The sequence below is a fragment of the Ixodes scapularis genome, unplaced genomic scaffold (genome assembly GCF_016920785.2).
Source record: "Ixodes scapularis isolate PalLabHiFi unplaced genomic scaffold, ASM1692078v2 PGA_scaffold6__148_contigs__length_123643588, whole genome shotgun sequence".
NCBI classification, from domain to species: Eukaryota; Metazoa; Arthropoda; class Arachnida; order Ixodida; family Ixodidae; genus Ixodes; species Ixodes scapularis.
The window spans coordinates 29,193,372-29,211,485 of record NW_024609881.1 but is presented as its reverse complement, the minus strand read 5'-3'; the positions used below and the strand labels follow the sequence as shown (position 1 = coordinate 29,211,485).

General features: G+C 39.3%; 1 protein-coding gene and 1 non-coding gene across 2 annotated transcripts in view; both read left to right on the top strand.

Annotated features, from left to right (window-relative positions):
* Nucleotides 1-18,114, top strand: part of LOC121047439 (dendritic arbor reduction protein 1-like) — a 48,129-nt gene that overhangs the window by 18,845 nt on the left and 11,170 nt on the right. The gene's annotated exons all lie outside the window — the stretch shown is intronic.
* On the top strand, nucleotides 13,243-13,315 carry Trnat-ggu. The gene has a single exon. It is a non-coding gene; the product is annotated as a tRNA-Thr (tRNA).

Here is an 18,114-nt window from a genome sequence, read left to right as displayed (position 1 = left end):
GCTTCGTTTGATCTCGCCAACCCGCTCCAGACTACATATGCATATTCTAAGCGGAATCGGCAAATACTATTAAAGAGTGTGATGAATAGAAAGGCTGCAAGAATTCATTCGTTATACGGCTGATCATTCCTAGCGTTTTCATAGGAGTAACAGATGTTGTTCCTATCTGAGAGTAAAACTTTAGTTCTTGAGTAGATGTAAACACCTAGATCTCAAACTATTTCAGTTCGCGCAATCTTCTCGGAGTCATTTTTGTAGGGAAACATACTTTTACTCATTTTGCGACTTTAAGTGACTACTTCCGTTTTTGATCTATTAATCACTAAATTATTGACGGGGGTACCAGTCTCCGATTTTGTCTATATCCCTCTGCAGCTCGTGGCAGTCCGCCTCTGACTCGTTTTCTCGAAATATCTTCATGTCATTGGTGAACTGAAAAAAACAGATGAGTAGGAAAGACACGGCTGTACATCACTGACAAACAATGTAAACAATAGGGGTCCCAGAACCGAGCCCAGAACCAGAAGGTGTGATATTAAGAAGGGCAGACACCCTCGATTCCAACTCTATTTTGGCGGCCTCTAATGTAGTAAGAAAACCAAGCAAGCATTGATCCTCTCAATCCCATTCACTGTAATTTGTTCAAAAAAAGATTATGGTCCACTAAATCGAATGCCTTGCTCAGGTCAAAATATATTATATCAAGCTGACTACGCTTACTCACAATAGGTACAGCGATATTAATAAAACACGTTAAACTGGTTACTGTGGACCGACCCGGCAATAATCCGTGCTGAAATGCGACAATGATGTTTAAAAAAAAAGTGCGACATATATATATATATATAAGTGCACCACAAATTAAAAAAACATTTCGAAAACACACGAGGTAACGTCACAAGTCGGTAGTTGGAGGCGTCCGATTTTTTCCCGGATTAATAAACCGGCACAACGTTACATGTTTTGCATAACTCTGAAAACACACCAAACATTACTGGCTAATTAAAGACAGCTGCCAACGTAGGGGCGAACAGCTCTGCATTGGCCCTAACAACGGACCCTGAAATATTGTGAGGACCCACCGACATTGAATTAGTGAGCTTCTTTATGGCAACCAGGACATCTTATACCGCAATATCGACCCGAGAAAAGACACCGAAGGGTGTACACCCTTTATCAGGACAATCTCGCTTACTGTAGCATTTGTAAACGAAACCAAAATAAGATGCAAACGTGTTTGCGATAATAATAATAATAATAATAATAATAATAATCAATTATTTTGTATGGCGTCCAGGAGCAAACTTGAGGTATTTGTGCTGAATAGCAAGTAAAAACAATAAGAATGAGAAAGTCCGCCTTAGTCGCCTTTAACAAAATTGTTGTGCGAGAGCACATTATGGATTTGTCACGCGATGCATTCACGTGACGCGACCACCGTTTGTTAAACTTAACTGGAGGCACGTTAAATTTAGCTGACGACGTGTCCTCCGTGTAGTTCTTTATGTCGCTTTTGTATCTGGGTCTTTCCTTACATAGTCGGGCCTATAACGTATTTCTCGGTAGTAATAGTAAGAATGATCATAATCATAACAATAAAGACACGAGGGGCATGTGAAGTGCCTCGTTTAACTTTCGTAGCCCAACAAAATGCTCCCACCGTCGTAGTTGTCCATCGTCTCGGGCGTCTCGAAATACCACCGTAGCACGGCAGCATTCTTCCACCATAAATGCAAGTAGTCCAGAAAGACCATTACACATCTCAGTGTCCCCTCGGAATAAACACAAAAAAGCGATAACAAAGGAACGAAAGCAAGAAATAGCGAAAGCAGTAGAAAGAACACAACAAAAACAACAACAACAACGTAAAACCATATCTAAAAATGAAACGCGTACAAACGGAAAATAAAAGCCTCACGGAGACAGGGAGCAGTAATTCCGACGTTCCATTGTCCCGAGCCACGGCGTGTGTAGACATCGGCACCTGCGTCTTTTTATATCCGAGATAAGCTCGTTCTTTCGGCGCCCGATTAAGTTACCTCAATTGTCATGCGGCGCCGTCTACGAGCCAAATTACTTCCCGAAGGAAGCGGTTTTAGCTTTTTTATATTTATTTGTAGGGTTCGTATTGAATGTCGACTGCCATCTGACCGCGCTGGATTAGGAGAAGAATAGACATAATTGCATGATACAGCATTTGCATAGAATACATGTTTGCACGAGATACACTCATCGTATTTATGCAGGGCGCGAGTTCGTCTGCTTCTTTTGCAGGGGTTTTGGTGACGTCAGAACTACGCCGAGCTCTGATTGGCTCTCCCGGAGGGATAGTGGGTAGACCTCAAAGCAAGCTGCCTCGAGGTCTACGCACTATCTTTCAGTCAGTGTCAATCAAAGCTTGGCGTTCTGACGTCACCAACACCCCTGGAAAGAAGCAGACGAACTTGCGTTCCGCGATATTTTATACAGAGTACGTTTAGGGATATAGACTTTGAGGGCTTAAGGAACGCAGGGCGAGCGTATTGCGTTCACGGTTCCTGCCTCCTGGTTTGCTCTTTAGAATTATTACTGGCAAATGAAGCAATCTTATTGGCTTGCGGATTGATAATAGGACGAGTCTAGAATATTTTATAAGCTGTAAGACACTATGGGGTTTCATAAAAAAAAAGTTCCAAAACGGATGTAATTCGAGAGTGGGACAGATTACGGCCTCATAAATTTACCGGGGAAACTCTTCTCGCAAAGTTCTGCTTGTGATTTCACCAAACACCATTGGCGTAAGCGGAAATGGAACGAAAAAAAGAAAATGAAACAGAAATATGAAATAAAAATGGTAACAGTCATAAAATATTTCCACATATTATCAGCTGTATCGTGGAAATGAACCTCTTATTGAATTTTGGTATGCGTCGCCAAGCGACTAAACGTGCTCGTTGATTCGATTTTATTTTGACACGCATTAATAATATGTCGTCATTGCTATATGCCATTCCCCTTTGATACTGCTCGTTTATTTCAATTTTTATATTTGATTACGGTGGTTGATATGCATCTCTTTTTATTCTTTATTTTTTGCGCTCGATGTCCGTTTGTTATATTTACTACACCACTGTGATATCAAGATCTTATGAGACGACCTTGTTTGGTTTCAGTGAAGTGAGATAGGTCGAGAAGCCTGGGAGAGCGATGAAAACAAAACAGGCTTAGCCTGAATTGTGATATTAGTTTTCCTCATATTTTATAAGCATACTGCGGGTTATGCCTATAAAAGCGGGCGCACATAAAATCGTCACATGAAACGTCTACAAATAGCAGCCGAGCACACCTTAAATTGTACGTTGGACGTGACAATAGAATAAAAGAAAAAAAGCCAAAGGTAGGCATCTATTGTCGTTTTAAAGTTTTTTTTTTTTTTAGTCATAGTGTGCTTCGAAGTGCAGGCTTGAGTTACCAGTAGGAGGAACAGAATTAGAATGAACTAAACATTGCACACAGAAAAATAAAATATTACGTATTTAAACGATTCAAATGCTCAGCAGCACAGCACGTATTACATTTTTCGCTATATGTCTATTTCAAAATGTATTCTTACACAACCACCTCTGCATAGTAAAATATTAACCAGGTTTTTTCTCAAATAAGAGCGGCGTTTTACGTGAGAAGCGCCAACCAGGACATTGATGAGAGACTAGAAACAGGTAAATTTTAGAAAAATGCAAATACCCAACTTTTTTACAGTTTCCAGGTGTATTTAACTAAAAAAATACGATGTTGCATTTTATATTACAATAAAAAAATTATTACGTAATGCATCCGACCCTAACACTATACTAATGCTTTTATCATGCATCATTGTTTAGCCAAAGCTTGCCCATAGAAGGTAATTGATTCGAACATTCAGTATATCGCCCTGATATTTAACTTTTTTTTAATGCAAAACATAGCCTACGCTTGACAAGATATTTCGTTCAAAGGTTACGACAACAGTAATCAGCGGGAAGAAGTTCCACAGAGCATGCACACTGTGTCCCTGAAATGCTTGCCAGCGTTCTCTACGGCATGGCGCTTTTTGATTTTAGTGATATAGGATTGGATTTTGTGAACACTGTCACCAGTTACAATATGTAAAACGATACCAAGTATAACTATTCTGCTTATTCTACTTTATGTGTCCACAAACACTTCGAGGCCTTATGAGTGCGCTCATACTACAAACAATAAAAGAACAGATACAGACCAACAAACAAGCAAGACGTGATTTAGAAAAGATAAAAGGAAATAAATAAAACTACGGAGAACAATGAAGAACAACAAAGCACAGATGTTTCTCAAGCGGCCAACAATGCTCTTCTATATACGATGTGCCCGCGGATGTGGACCTGGTAGTCTGTTTAATCTTTGTTTATTCTATTAGTATATCCCCTAGTGAAAATTCTTACATGTATAAAAAATTTCTACGTCCAATAAAAGCATATAATTTACGTTCTATGTTAAATAAAATTTCTGATCACTTAGGCCTTGATAAAAACATTGATGTGTTCGCGACTTGATCTATGCCTGGTTTCAGCTCATTATTGATTGAAACTGTCGTGCATGGACATTTTTGGGCTAGCAGTTTTAGGACTCCTTACGTCCATGCCCGTAATCTCAGACCGAAACAGCGATAAGTAGACACCTCGGAGTTTTACAAGATGTGGTAAAAGAACCTGATTATACTTTGTGCCAGCAAGCTTTAATAAACTCCCTTCGTGAGTTATTAACGTCACAACAAGGTATAAACTGCAGAAAGGCTCAAGATTTTTTTTTTAAAGTGGCCAATGATTGATGTTTTTTTTTAAAGATATTGTGCACATACAGGCCTTACAGTGCACCGAAAGGTGACCTCCTACAGTGGATCTTAAAGAACGTTTTTGCTCTCGTAGCTGGTCATTCAGACACCGTCCCGTCTGTCCAACATAGCATCTTCCACATGAAAAAGGAATGCTATATACAACGCCCGATGAACAGGGAACAAAAGGCCGCACATGTTTTTTGTGGCACGTGTTTTTTGATAATTTGTCCGCCTTTTCACGAACCTCAGAACAAATTTGTCGCATTTCTTTAGAGGGTGATAGTACTACGGGCACACCATACCTCCTGGCCACTTGTTTTAGATTATGTGATATTTTCTGTAGGTATGGCATAACCACCACCCAGCTTTGTTTCAACGGGGCGGTGTACGTGCACACCATTCTTAGAGAAAACATCAATCATTGGCCGCTTTAAAGAAAAACACGCGCGAGGTGCTCGAGGCGTTCACCATCATGAGCCTGGCCTATCGCTGCGTTAGTTAGCCGTCGGTAGCTTTGAGCGAAAAAGAAGTTGCCTTCTTGCGATCATTTGACTGCGACTGATGTGTTTACCCTCTGATGACGTTGTCCCCCGTAAAAAAATTGTGCCTCGTCTTTCTTCTCTTCACTTAATATACTAGAGTTGTGAGTGCGCGCCTGTCTGTGTTCTGTGTTCCTTCCTCGTTTGTCCACGTCTCTTTGTGCGCGATTTTTAACCATGTTCAACTTTTACCGAGTCGCCCAGCTTACTACTCTTCTACTATTTGTGTGTGTGTTTGTTTCGTTCGCTGACTGCCAGACACTGCCAAAAGCCCAGTGAGGCTTTGGCAGGTCTGTTTTTGTATGTGTACTTTACATGCAATAGAAATTATTATTAGTAGTAGGATAATATAAAACATAAAATCCTTATATGAACATATAGAAGAATGTAAGATTTTATAAGACTCTAAAAACATCTTATCAATTTCTTATAACTTTTTATATACTGGTTCCTTTATGTTCTTATATAGTCTTGTTTAATCATATTCCATTTACTGGATCAAAAGATGTCTTATACATGTAAGATTTTTGCTAGGGTTAAAATACGCATGGTTATTACATGGTGTATCAGACGTACATATGTCTTGTGATTTTTGCATATTTTGAATATTTTAATTGGTGTTATGTGTCCATGAAAAACAAAGTGGCTTTATAACCACGAGTTTTAAACTACCTAAATTCGTGTATTTCAATCAAACATTTATAAATTAATTAATTATTTCATTTATTCATTCATTCATTTGTTTATTTTTTGTGCTCATCAACAGCTTTCGCCTTTGTAAGGATGCACGATTAACATACAGCAAACGGAAGTATAATTCTACAAATTGACAAGAGAAAAGTTGAACGCTACAAAAGATGGGTTAAAGACGTCAATGCAGGAAGCATCGAACGCATTATACAAGATACGACTACCGAATAAAATAGATTGCATGGTGCAAAATACGCACAAATTGGAAGTTTTAATTTACGTTTACATATGACAATGCACACTTTTCATTCCTTTTATTTTTTTGTAGCTGAAGATTTACGAGAGTTAAATTTGGAAGAAGAACAGAGAACAATAATTTCCCCTTAGAGAAATAGCACTAGATCTAATGCGTGCCAATAACCGGCCGATGACCTAAGAATAAGGGGAATTCCGCTGAGTCCTCTATTACAACTGCTCTCTACTTCCCCGATTGTGGTATGCAGCTAATCTTGGCTGGGTTTTCCGTTCCAAGAATGTTCAGATAGACGCGTAGTTTACTATGTGACTCATAGAGTTCGATCTAGGTCATTGTGCCAGATATTGTAAACTGTTATTTGTTCACCCCAGATCAATTTGTATTTGCTATATAATAAAGGACATTGAACAATTCGTAGAAAAATGTTCAAGGTGCAAATAATTCGAAGTATGAATGGCAGATTAATTACGCAATACGCATAGTAACTTTCAAAAAATTGAAATATGCAAATTGTAATACTTGAAACGGCTATATTACAACTCTTTTACATACTCTATTTTGCATAAAATGAGGGAACTAATGCAAATGCTCCGGCATAAGAAAAAAGCTCTATATTATATTACCTTCTATAAATTTATTAGACAAGAATTATCCCGTTAGTTGCCTAATACCCAACAATGTCGAAGCAGGCGTTTACTGGATACATAAACTAAAAAACACATAGCGTTCAATTATGAGCCATGTCATTTGTTACCAGCTTTCTTTTTATAACCCTACACTCTTCTCAATGCAAAAAAAAGTATTTTCGTGCACCTTTTGTTGTATACCACATAAAAGGCCATAGGCTAGTTCTTGACACGCCAAAATAAAAATTTATGATATTATTATTATTATCGCTGCAGAACATATGAACAGGGAAAAACGCAAGCCGATAAATTAAGACTCGACAGACGTTGGAAAGTGAAGCCAACCACCCCCTATGAAAGTGGTTACCTCCCAAAATAAAACTATCTCAATAGCTTCGTCAGTAACATTAATGTCGGTTTTGAATCTTAGGGGTATTAGCTAGCTTGTCCTAATGCCTTTTTTTTAAGTGCATTGCAAAAGTTTTTTTACGAGCAAGTACAGGTATTGATTGTAACGAAGATAGGCACAAACTTGACAGCGTTGCTTAAATGGGCATTTTTTTTGTTAATGTCAAGTGGAACACATTCTAACGTCAATCCGATGTCATTGAGTCAAGCTGGATATTGCTAAATCATAAAATGTGCTGAATGATTTTACTTTTTGCCTAGAGCCTCCAAATTAGCTAAGCTTCAAAGGAACGACACTTCCGCCCCCTTGATATTGAAAATCATTGTTGTCAGTTTTGTAAATGCTTTAGCTGAAATCAAAGAAAAAAGGTTCTCCAACCACCAGAAATGCTAAAACAGTCCGGTACAGTGCAAAACAATATCGCCTGAGCTTCATCACGCCGCGTCTAAAGCTCAGAATGTTACATTTTCGAATCGCGAAGATCGCCAACTGCGCCCACTCTGCACCAAGAGCAGAAACTTTGGTGCCCGCAAAGCAAATATACCGTTCCGTAAACACGCAGCGCCCCCCATCGTTCTTTCGACGAACTACGGAATAACGTGCGGCGTGTGAAGAAGTTCACATGAATAGAAGGAGCGGTTCATGTTTGTTTAGCATTTTGCAATTTCAGAACGCAAAAAGAAACCGGGACGATGACAACACAGGATAAATATCGGCTTTTTGATGTATTTGCTCTGTTTTCGTTGTGTTCTGAATTCGCAGTGATAATAGGAGAGAAGGAATGAGCCACTTCCAGGATGCAAGGTCAGAGTGTACATTCGATTAGGCCCAGTTCCCCGCGCCCCGCGGTGCAATATGGGATTGAGAAAAGGCATGTGGGATTTTCTGGAAATGTCGATTGGGGCATGCAGATACTCTGAGCGTCGGTTATATATTGGACCTGGTGTTACCAAGTTTCAAAGGAATCGCACCCTCCTGAGGTGAAGAAAGCCTTAAACTTCAATCCTAAATTACTTATTACCTAACTTGTATGGTTTGGCATAGACAATAAATGTATGAATGATTGGCATGTTTTGCCATTTGACTGGAACTTTTTTATTTGTAACCTAGCTCAGCATCAATATTAGCTTTTCAAATCACCTAAGTTTTGAAGATTAAAGTAGTCTCCGAATGCGAAAAGTTAAAAGTCTCACACAAAGTGTGACCATAAGCTGAAAGTCCGACGTTTGCTTACCCATGAATACGTCCACTATGCCTTTTTATGCCCGTATATTGTCTCAAGTTGTAACTGTCTTAAGGCTGACCTTGTAGGATTCGTTTCTCACAAATACAACGAAATTTATTCAATCAAGCCTCAAAATAGTGTGGCGATTCAATTGCATAGATGGCTGTGAGCGTTGATATACTGAAAACTTCTAATAACTTAGGCCTAAAAAAATTTGCGAAATTTCGAAGTTGGTAGAGAGTGGTAGGAAGATACAGAAGTTCTTACTACCAGAGTGGTAGCCGCTGTTCCGCTAAGACGCTTACATCATTTGAAGAAGGTAATAATGGGGAAGGCACTCCAACTTCCTTTTCTGCCGCTTGTTTTTGCTGACACTGAAATGCGCACGCTGTCAAGCAAATTTGAATGAAGATCGCTATATATCAGACGACAGACACAGGTAATTTGCACCTTCGAGAAAACGGCAAGGCGGATATGCGTTGTCAGGTAATCACCACGATCATCGCTGGCTTCATAAAGCGCGACCCTCCAACATAAGTGGAAATGATTTAGGCTGTATCTAGATGAAATAACCAGTCAACAACGAAATAAAATTGCAACGCATGAACAGCTGACTATGTAGCTCACAGCTAGATCGGAGGTGATGCCTATCACCGTATAATTTGTCAGAAGTGTATTAGTATTTAACTAGTTGGAGAAGTGAGACGAGTAAGTTTTGCCTGGCATTAAACACTAATTTAAGAAACGTGGACAACAAAGGTGTTAGTGTATATCGAAATGACATCTCTACATCAATCTTTTTCTATACTCACTCTGGTATGCTATTGGGCTTGAAAACATAGATTCTCTTGCAATAATATGTTAGTGTACCAATTTTGTACTTCCAGAAAACAAAAAGAACACTAACATATTATTTAGTATACTGAGATATACTTTCTATATTTGAAGTACATGCTTAAGACAATTTTAGCCTGCTTTGCATTATAGCAGTATTAGCTTCTTACAATGACACAATCAGGCAACTACGGTGTGCGTAATGAAAGTGTATTTCATAATATTATTTTCTAGATCAAATACACTTCCAGCGTGCTTTCTGCACTGTTTCAAAAAGTAAATACTTTTAATACTTTAGTGTATTTAATTATGCCAAGAACATAAACTCTTGCTCCAGATACAAAATATACGTCGGTGTCAGGCATACATAACCTAATATTTTTTGTAGGTTATTGAACTAAACCGTTATAATTGTAATTATAGTGAAATATATTTTAACATACGCTAAAGATGTATTCCGTTTTATGAATCATAGCTGGGGGGGGGGGGGGGACCGGTAAATTTATTCTTAATCCTGGAAAACATAGGAGACAAATAATTAGTAGAGGGAACCACAAATATATTAAACTTTGCATTATTTTCTTATTTGTCTGTAATTTTGGTAATGACACCACCAGTGTCCTTTGTAGATTAGACATAAAAAAACGAACTCAGTGTCGAGCTTTCATGGTCTGACAGCACTCATTATTTACGGAGCCAAGAAGAGTCTTCAAGCCACCTGAACCTGCAGGACCCTGCTTCGCTTCATTCCGATCTGCTATGATATATCTCTATGGAGAAGCAACCTCCTATAACTTCCTTGAAATATGGATGTCTCTAATATTATTAAGCGTATCTACAGGATGGTAACATAGCGACGCTTGGTAAGTTACTATGACTCCGTCCAGGAGCGTTGCAAAAAAAAAGTCATCCATTCGTAGTCATTGAGGATCAGCCTCTATCGCTGAGGCCAGCATCGTTAGGCTATAGCCAAAAACGGCGTCACATCTAATATTGAGGAAAATATACAACAGAAAGCAGACGATGAACACCAAAACAAGCAAGAAAAACAACATGGCGTCGGCGACCGTTACAGATCAGGTTCTGGATTCTGGCCGTTCGCATCGTCTGCTTGTTTGTTGTTATGTTTCGTTTCGTGTGTTTTGCGCACGCATCGCTCCGCAGTTCTTTTTTCATTTTTATCTAACTCGACCGCCGACTAGCTTCTTAAGAGGGCTTTCACCTGTTCCACGCACGCCAAGCCTTTGTCCCCAATTCGAACTTGGCTTGACTTTGCCATGACTGCTACGAGGAACCGTTGCCGTTTTTCGCCTCGCGGCGCGTGGCGGGGGGACAAAGGGAGAGAAGGAAAGACGTAAGAAGGGGAAGGGGGGCGCCTCCTCGCCCTCGACGATCACGGTCCGCTCGTGGGGCCTTTCACTTTTAAAGCGGGAACTCGGGAATTTGGTGTGCGGACACGTCCTCGGCGCCTGGACACGGTGGTTAGGGTCAGGTTGCAAGAGCATCGTCTGCTATCAGAGCCGGCGGTTAGGTTTCGTTTTCGATTTCACCGCCCACTTTCCTGCTAGCCTTCTGCACCTCTTATGCTGTGCTCAGACTCAGTTCCGGACAGCATCATCGGTTCGTGAGAGTTTAAGACGTGATGGTGAAACTGGTGCGCTGTAGCGGTGTGTTAAATTGTCGCTGGTGATCGGAGGGGGCCTCGTGAAAATCGATCATTTCTAATCATCAGCTGTGGCTGAGAGGACGTCAGCAACGCCTGGTGAGCTTCCTTCGGATTTTTTCCTTTATGCTTGGGCACGCTATTTTAAGAATGTGAGTTTTATATTTAAGAATATCATTTTACATGTTTTTATATTTAAAAATTTAGCCTTATAATGTTTGCGTTCGTAATCAGCGATGATGGTGAGAAAACACAGGCAAGCGGGTGAACTGACTGCATGATATTAAAACGGAGACTGGCAATAATTCTCTTATTTGTTCTCAGCATCGGGTTTTTTTTATTATTGGGATGTTCTCATTCACAATTTCCATGCACTCGGAGGAACACGTGAACGTTGCTGGCCGATAAAGTTTAATAATGTTATTTATGTGACTATATTTTAAATACGAAGCCCATGACAATCTCTAGGACTGACCTGAAAATGTCTGAAGTTGGAGAGCATTAAAGATAAAATCGGAGCTTTATCTTAAAAAGTTTTAAACTCGTCGAATTTCTAAAGCCGGAAAGCTTTGTCTTTTGATCTTTAATGCGACTGAATTTTATAGAAGCATTTACGACGTTCGAGAAATTTTATAACACATTTCAAAAATCCAATGTTAGAAACCAAATCTAAATCATTGATTTTTTTTATTTTTATATCATTATGGTATTAACTTATTTGATTATTGAATCTCTTTCATGAGAAATCTATGTACATACTCGTGTGTAATATCAAATTCCCACAGCATTCGTGTTGAGCGTCATTATAATAAATATAGGAAACCTTGCTATTTGATTAAGAGCACGAATCAGAACCGATCTCAGACTGATATGAACCGTTCGAATCATTGTGTGAGCATGATCCAAACGATTCTTAAATCTGTCATCTTTTCTGTGCATCAAAATCAAGGCAATCTCGTTGTTCATGAGCACATAAAATATACTTCTGATGATGATTGTGATACGCCTCAGTAACATTAAGGTCATCGTCACAACGTTGGAATATCACGACGCAAACGAAACCAAACTTTCTATTTGTGATCTCATGGTTCTTGCTAAATTTGGAAAAGGTGAACAAGGCATGTTGTTGGGCTAGTTGGTGGTGCATACTTGTTTCGGTGGGAACAGCGCCAAAAAACGTAGAGCCAGGGCAAAGAAACACACAAAGAGGGCGCTGAAAAGGTTCAGCACTTTTAAAGAATGTCATTTCAAGAGCAAGGGCATACACCACAAAGATCCATTTATAACAGGTGCGTTACCCTGGGCATGCTACAAGCCGGTACATTTGAAAGAACATTCGGTCCGATAATAACGCAAAAATAGTTTTGACCTAGTTCTATAATAGCCCTCAAAACGACCAGAAGAGAAAGTCTGAAAGGAAAACTGACACGCATAAGTCGACTAACGCGAAGCCTTTTTTTTTTTAGATAAGATCGTTGTTATGATGGAGCTGGCAGGCAGAAACCACGGTAGTGCAAATTTTTGCTTTTGCTCAAAACGAATCTAAATGCCAGGTGCACCAATAAACAATGCGAAGTTGAATCAAAAGTCTCTATTCGGAAAAAAATTACCGTAAACAACGTTAAAAAAAAAAATATATATATAAGAATAAGATATATACATCTTCCAGATAATTAAGGTTTCCGTTGTTCCTAGTGTGTTTATTATTTTAATACTTACCCTTTCTCTATACTACTACTTATCTTTTCCAAAGTAACAAAGATGATCATGAGATTCCAAATAAAAAGCTTGGCTTAGTTTGCATCGTTCACTATTCAACCTCAATTAATGTTTTCCCCCTTAAAACGCATGTGCTGCCTGTGAGCACTGCAAGGTTAGATTTACTGCTTATTTTAGCCCCTGACAGGTTAAAAAATATATTCAAGTCTCCCGGTTGTTTTTAATCTTATCTGAGCTAGTGTCTTCCTATTCCAGAAACAAAGTTCCCGTGATAATGCAAAGAAGCAAGCGAGCTGAACAAGAATGACAATGATAATTTTATAGCTATTCTTGTCCGGCTCGCTTGCTCCTTTGCATCATCTCATAACCTTAAAAATGCAGGCTGTTCACCCTTGTTGGTGTTAGACTGGTGGCAGCTGATAAAGCCGGTCTGCTCTACTGACGTCTAACCCCTGGTTAGCTCAGTTGGTAGAGCGCTCCACTGGTGATGGAGAGGTCCCTTGTTCAATACCAGGACCGGGCAGATTTTTTGGGTCGCGCATCACAGCTGTGCTTAGAGATTTGTGTTTGTCCTTTGTCCCTCTTATTCCCCTTCTCCATGGATTATCGTCAAATTTCACGTGTTTTCATATTCGAAGAACAAAGTTATGCCAAATTGGACTAATGTTTGGAGGGCGTGTACGATGTGACTATTTTTTAAAGGCTAAACGCAAACGGACAGGGCGTTGAAGTCAGCCTAAAACACCAAGCGTTTTTTTTTATGCGCATGTCCTGATATGGACATAAAGCTAGCTACTTTTTTTAACGTTTAAGTAGGATGATGTGTTTTCGGAGTAATTTGTCGCAAAGTGCGGAGGATGAATTTGGCACTTAATTCTTCGCTAAACAGTCAAGGTTCATCAGAGTTCTTTTTTTTGGCCTCCCAATTCTCGAAAGACTCTTCCAAATTAAAACAAAAATAATATCCGGACAGAAACGCACACTAAATTTATAAGAACTCACCAGCATCAAATGATATTTGTGAAGCTACCTTTGGCATTGGTGCCCTTGCCATTGGCCATAATAACTCTCCAACAAAAGCTCTTGCCAAGAAGTGGTGCCTCAATTAAAATATACTTTGAAATAACTAAACATGGACGTAGTCAGTGGCAAGCGTAGAAGCACCAGCTGCACTGTCATCATCCTACGAAATCTACAGGTTCGTAGCTTTCACTGTCATAAAAACACTACCCTCCTCCCCCAAGAAGCGTAAATAGTATAACGCAAACTGGGAAACGGAACGGCTTTTGTCGTGACCCTGAAATAATGACCCGTTCTGAACGAACCCTGGCGCGATAAACGGAAACTGGAGTCGCCTCTTATCAGAACCACCAACCCTGTGCTTTCACGAAATTTATTTGTAAAATAACGTCTTTTTGCGTTTTATTTCTTTTTATTCGATGATCGTGTACACCAAATTCTGAGTTTTCGCGTAAATCCGAAATGATGAAAATTTGACTGGCAAGTGTTTTTCAAATTTATCGGCTTCAGCCTCAATCGAACAGAAAAGCGCAGTTCAGTGCAGATAAGTGCAAGGCAATGTACTTTCGGTTACGTTTTGAGATAAGCTGCACTCGCAAATCGAACACGGTGGTGTGCACCGGGTGCAGCTGGTTCAAAATGTGCCGGCAAATTGAGCGCAGCAAACGAGAATTTGATTATCCCGTTTGTGAGGTCGCATGATTACGAACGCACCTTGATGTAAATTTGTAAATTAGACCGAATTTATTTTACAAAGAAAGATTTGATCTGATTGTTGTCCGCGACTTTTATTAATTCAATTGTAATTTGTTTAATATTGTCCTATCGAACCGTAGGGTGTACCGTCAAGGAGATATGTTTTAAAATTATACTGATCATCCCTAAATTATATCGCAAGTGGTCACCATCTCTTGAGGTAATTTCTACTTATTTACCCACCTCCATTCTTTAAAAGAAACAAGCTTAACATCCTAAATTAGGACAACGTATATCCGAAATGTTATGTATGTTTCATTGAAGGTTTGTATGCGAAGTAATTAACAGAAATTCTTCTCCGGTTTTGTTTTCCTCAACTAAAGTAAGAACAATGATAGATGTATTAAAGGGCTTATTTTTGCTGCTTTTTGACTGCCTAGTTGATTTATTTTTCTGTCTAGGACGAGAAGCTTGTCTTGATATAACTGTATTGGTGATTATAATACAGTTGACACAATTATTTGTTGGTTGTATAATTATCATGCAGGTAAACATAAAAGTGGCTGGAGAGCATCTATACCTCTTGAAGCAAATAGCAAACACAAGATGTAATATGGCGCAGAATATGCATATGCCTCTTGCATTAATTTTTAGCCCCTTCTAACATAAAATATGTTATAATTTGGATAAGGTAAAAGGGCGACAGTGTCAAGTTTTTGAACTGCTCAATTGACAGAAATGTCCCAGCTTAATTGCAAGTTTACAGTGTCTCTCTTTATTCAGACTTTCAGCAAGCCTAACAATCGCGTGTGGTGCTTTTTAGGTTACTACATTAAAAAAAAAAAAACAGGACAACATAATTTTGTTTTGTATTTGTTATGCAAAATTTATTTTTTTCAAAATAAACGCATCTGATGTAAATATTTCCTCAATAACTGAAGAAGAAAAGCGTTGCTCGCTTTCCAAGTTACGTCCAAATTACAAGTCGTTAAAAAATGTAAAATGGTCTTCAGTGTCCCATTTTAATTATAACGCGTTCTGTTTTCATTAAATTATACCTCTGCAACGTATTGTTTGAAAAGTGAGGCCAAAGAGCTTTCTGGTGAAAAGGGATAGTGTTTACACCTTGAAGCAAATTTTTTTAAACTAATGTGAAAAGTTATTAATGCAATTTATTAGATCACCCACCTTAACAATTACAAGAGAAATTAACAACTATAATGTCACTAATGCATTTTAAGCTATAGTGCCATTGATAAGAATATTAGTTCATACTATATCAATATAAATGGCAGGGTACATAACCTCAATGTTTTTTTGCTGAAACCCTCCCATTTCAAAATTTGTTGCATATATTATATGTTTTTTTGCTGAAACCCTCCCATTTCAAAATTTGTTGCATATATTCTATGTTTTTTTTTTTGCTGAAACCCTCCCATTTAAAAATTTGTTGCATATATTATAGTTCAAAATGCAATGTTGAAATTAATGAAACAATCTTGTTCACGAGGAGTCACGACAGAGGTACATCTGTCATGTATCTCTGTCATACACAAACGGGTTATTCATGAGTAGTTCGGAAATGTTCTGTTTTTGTGCTTCTACTTTCAATATATATGTATTTGAGGATGAGACTTCGCTTCCATTTTCTTGCTACATACGTTGCGACACCTTCTCTGCGGTTCCTTCTGTTTAACTGACTCGTGCACGGACATAGGCTATCTTGGGGTGCCAAATCATTATTAATATTGCTATACTATATTATTTTTGTGTACCCCACATGCGTATAAATGCCCAGACGAATTCGATAAAATATAAGTTCAGCAAGATATTCTTCTGGGCGAACTATTAATTTATTTTCACACTAGTTCGCTCAAGTATCTTGATGCCTTTCCAGTGGTCTAACAAACCCAGATATAAATATAAAACATGAACAATATTTGAGATGAAGAAAGTAAGCGATACAACATCGAAGTATGAGTAAGTTATTTGCTTTAATTTGACCTTCAGTACCCACGTCGGCATAGGTATTAAGAGGGTATAACACATAGTACAAATACTTATAAAAATAACACACGAAAAGTTATACACAAAAGACAGATAGTGGTCATTTCAAAATCAAAAGTAATGCAGTAAAACACGGCGACATAAATATGACACCAGACAGCCTTGAAAATAGCTTCGGTTGGCTGCTCTTTGATTTGCCAATATTATCTGAACGTCCACATGAGGCTTGCTCGACTTCTAGTCGCGGCCAAAATACGAAGGTGAATACAAATTATCAGCACCCCGGTTTAACTCTTGTTGACCGCACTGTTATTTCAGCGCTTATCGTACGAGGTCGCTCCTGCGCAGGTTTGAGCATTTTAAGCCAGCTCGATTCTGACCGAGGTGCGAGAATAAAAGGCTAGCCCACTCGTGATCGGCACACGCGGGAGACCCACTGTTTTGGGGGGTCTGAGGGTGCGTCAGGTGCAGATATTCATCGAAAACTATACGCACAATATCAAGGAAGTGTTTTCTCCCAGAAAGTATGGTTGAGCAGACACACAAGCTCGAACAAGGACGCTGCACAGGTGTCAGCCATAAAGACAAAGCCGGACGTCGGTCAGCGCCCACGACTGATAATGATGATGACTTTGAGCTCGCACGAGAACTGATTCTGGCGTCTAGACGAATGACAGTGGATGATTATAATAAATTGTTCTGCAAATCAGCAAAGGCTTTGCCTATGAAATATTCTATGACAGGCTCGGGTTTCGAAACGTTTTGACTAAAATAAAATCTACAGCCATAGTGTGCGGATAATATTGAAATCACCCTCGTATTTTCTGCCTTAGATGTTTCGAATGTTCCTTCGCTAGCGCCCACCACGTGGCTCAAGCGGCGTGCTTGGAACACGGTTTGGGTTGCGAAGCTAAACCGTTGCTGTGTTCGGGTTTACTTTGTCCAAGAATCTGCGTCCTCCCGATGAAATGGAAGTTACAGCGAAGAACGAAACTTCGCACACTCCGTAAAAGCTTTAAGTCCGCGTACGTGACTTTCCATAAGACTGAACTTAGTTTTTTCTTTCTCCAAGAAAAAGAAAGCGGCAAACTCGGGTTAAGACGAGAAAGAAACGCGTGGAAGAAGGTGTCTTTTATTTTTTTATTGCGCGCATCTTCAGCCAGGCGTGCTGCGCGAGCAAGCATGAAGCTCTTCTAAAGAGGATCACGGGAGCATTTCCATTCCTCCCCCGAAGAGGCTATTTTTTCCCTGTTGGAGCAAAACAAGTTTTAGCCACGGCGAATAACAAGTCAGAAAGAAAAGCCGTAGCCTAAATAAATAACGCATCATTTTCGTTACAGAAAGAACACCAACCCGGAAACTGAATCAACACCGAAGAGAGAGAGAGAAGGAGAAAAAAAGAGTCTGGTCCTGGACCATCTTCTTTTCCTTCGTTCCCCGCAACTGGTGTTCACAAGGACCAACTCATGCTACATTAGGACGCTAGTATAAGGCGAATGATTATGCAAATGATGTCACATGAGATTCGTTCAGAGACGTGATTGGTCGGTCGGCGAACCACAACATTTCTTGCAACGTTTTGCTGTTCCCGCTGCTTTT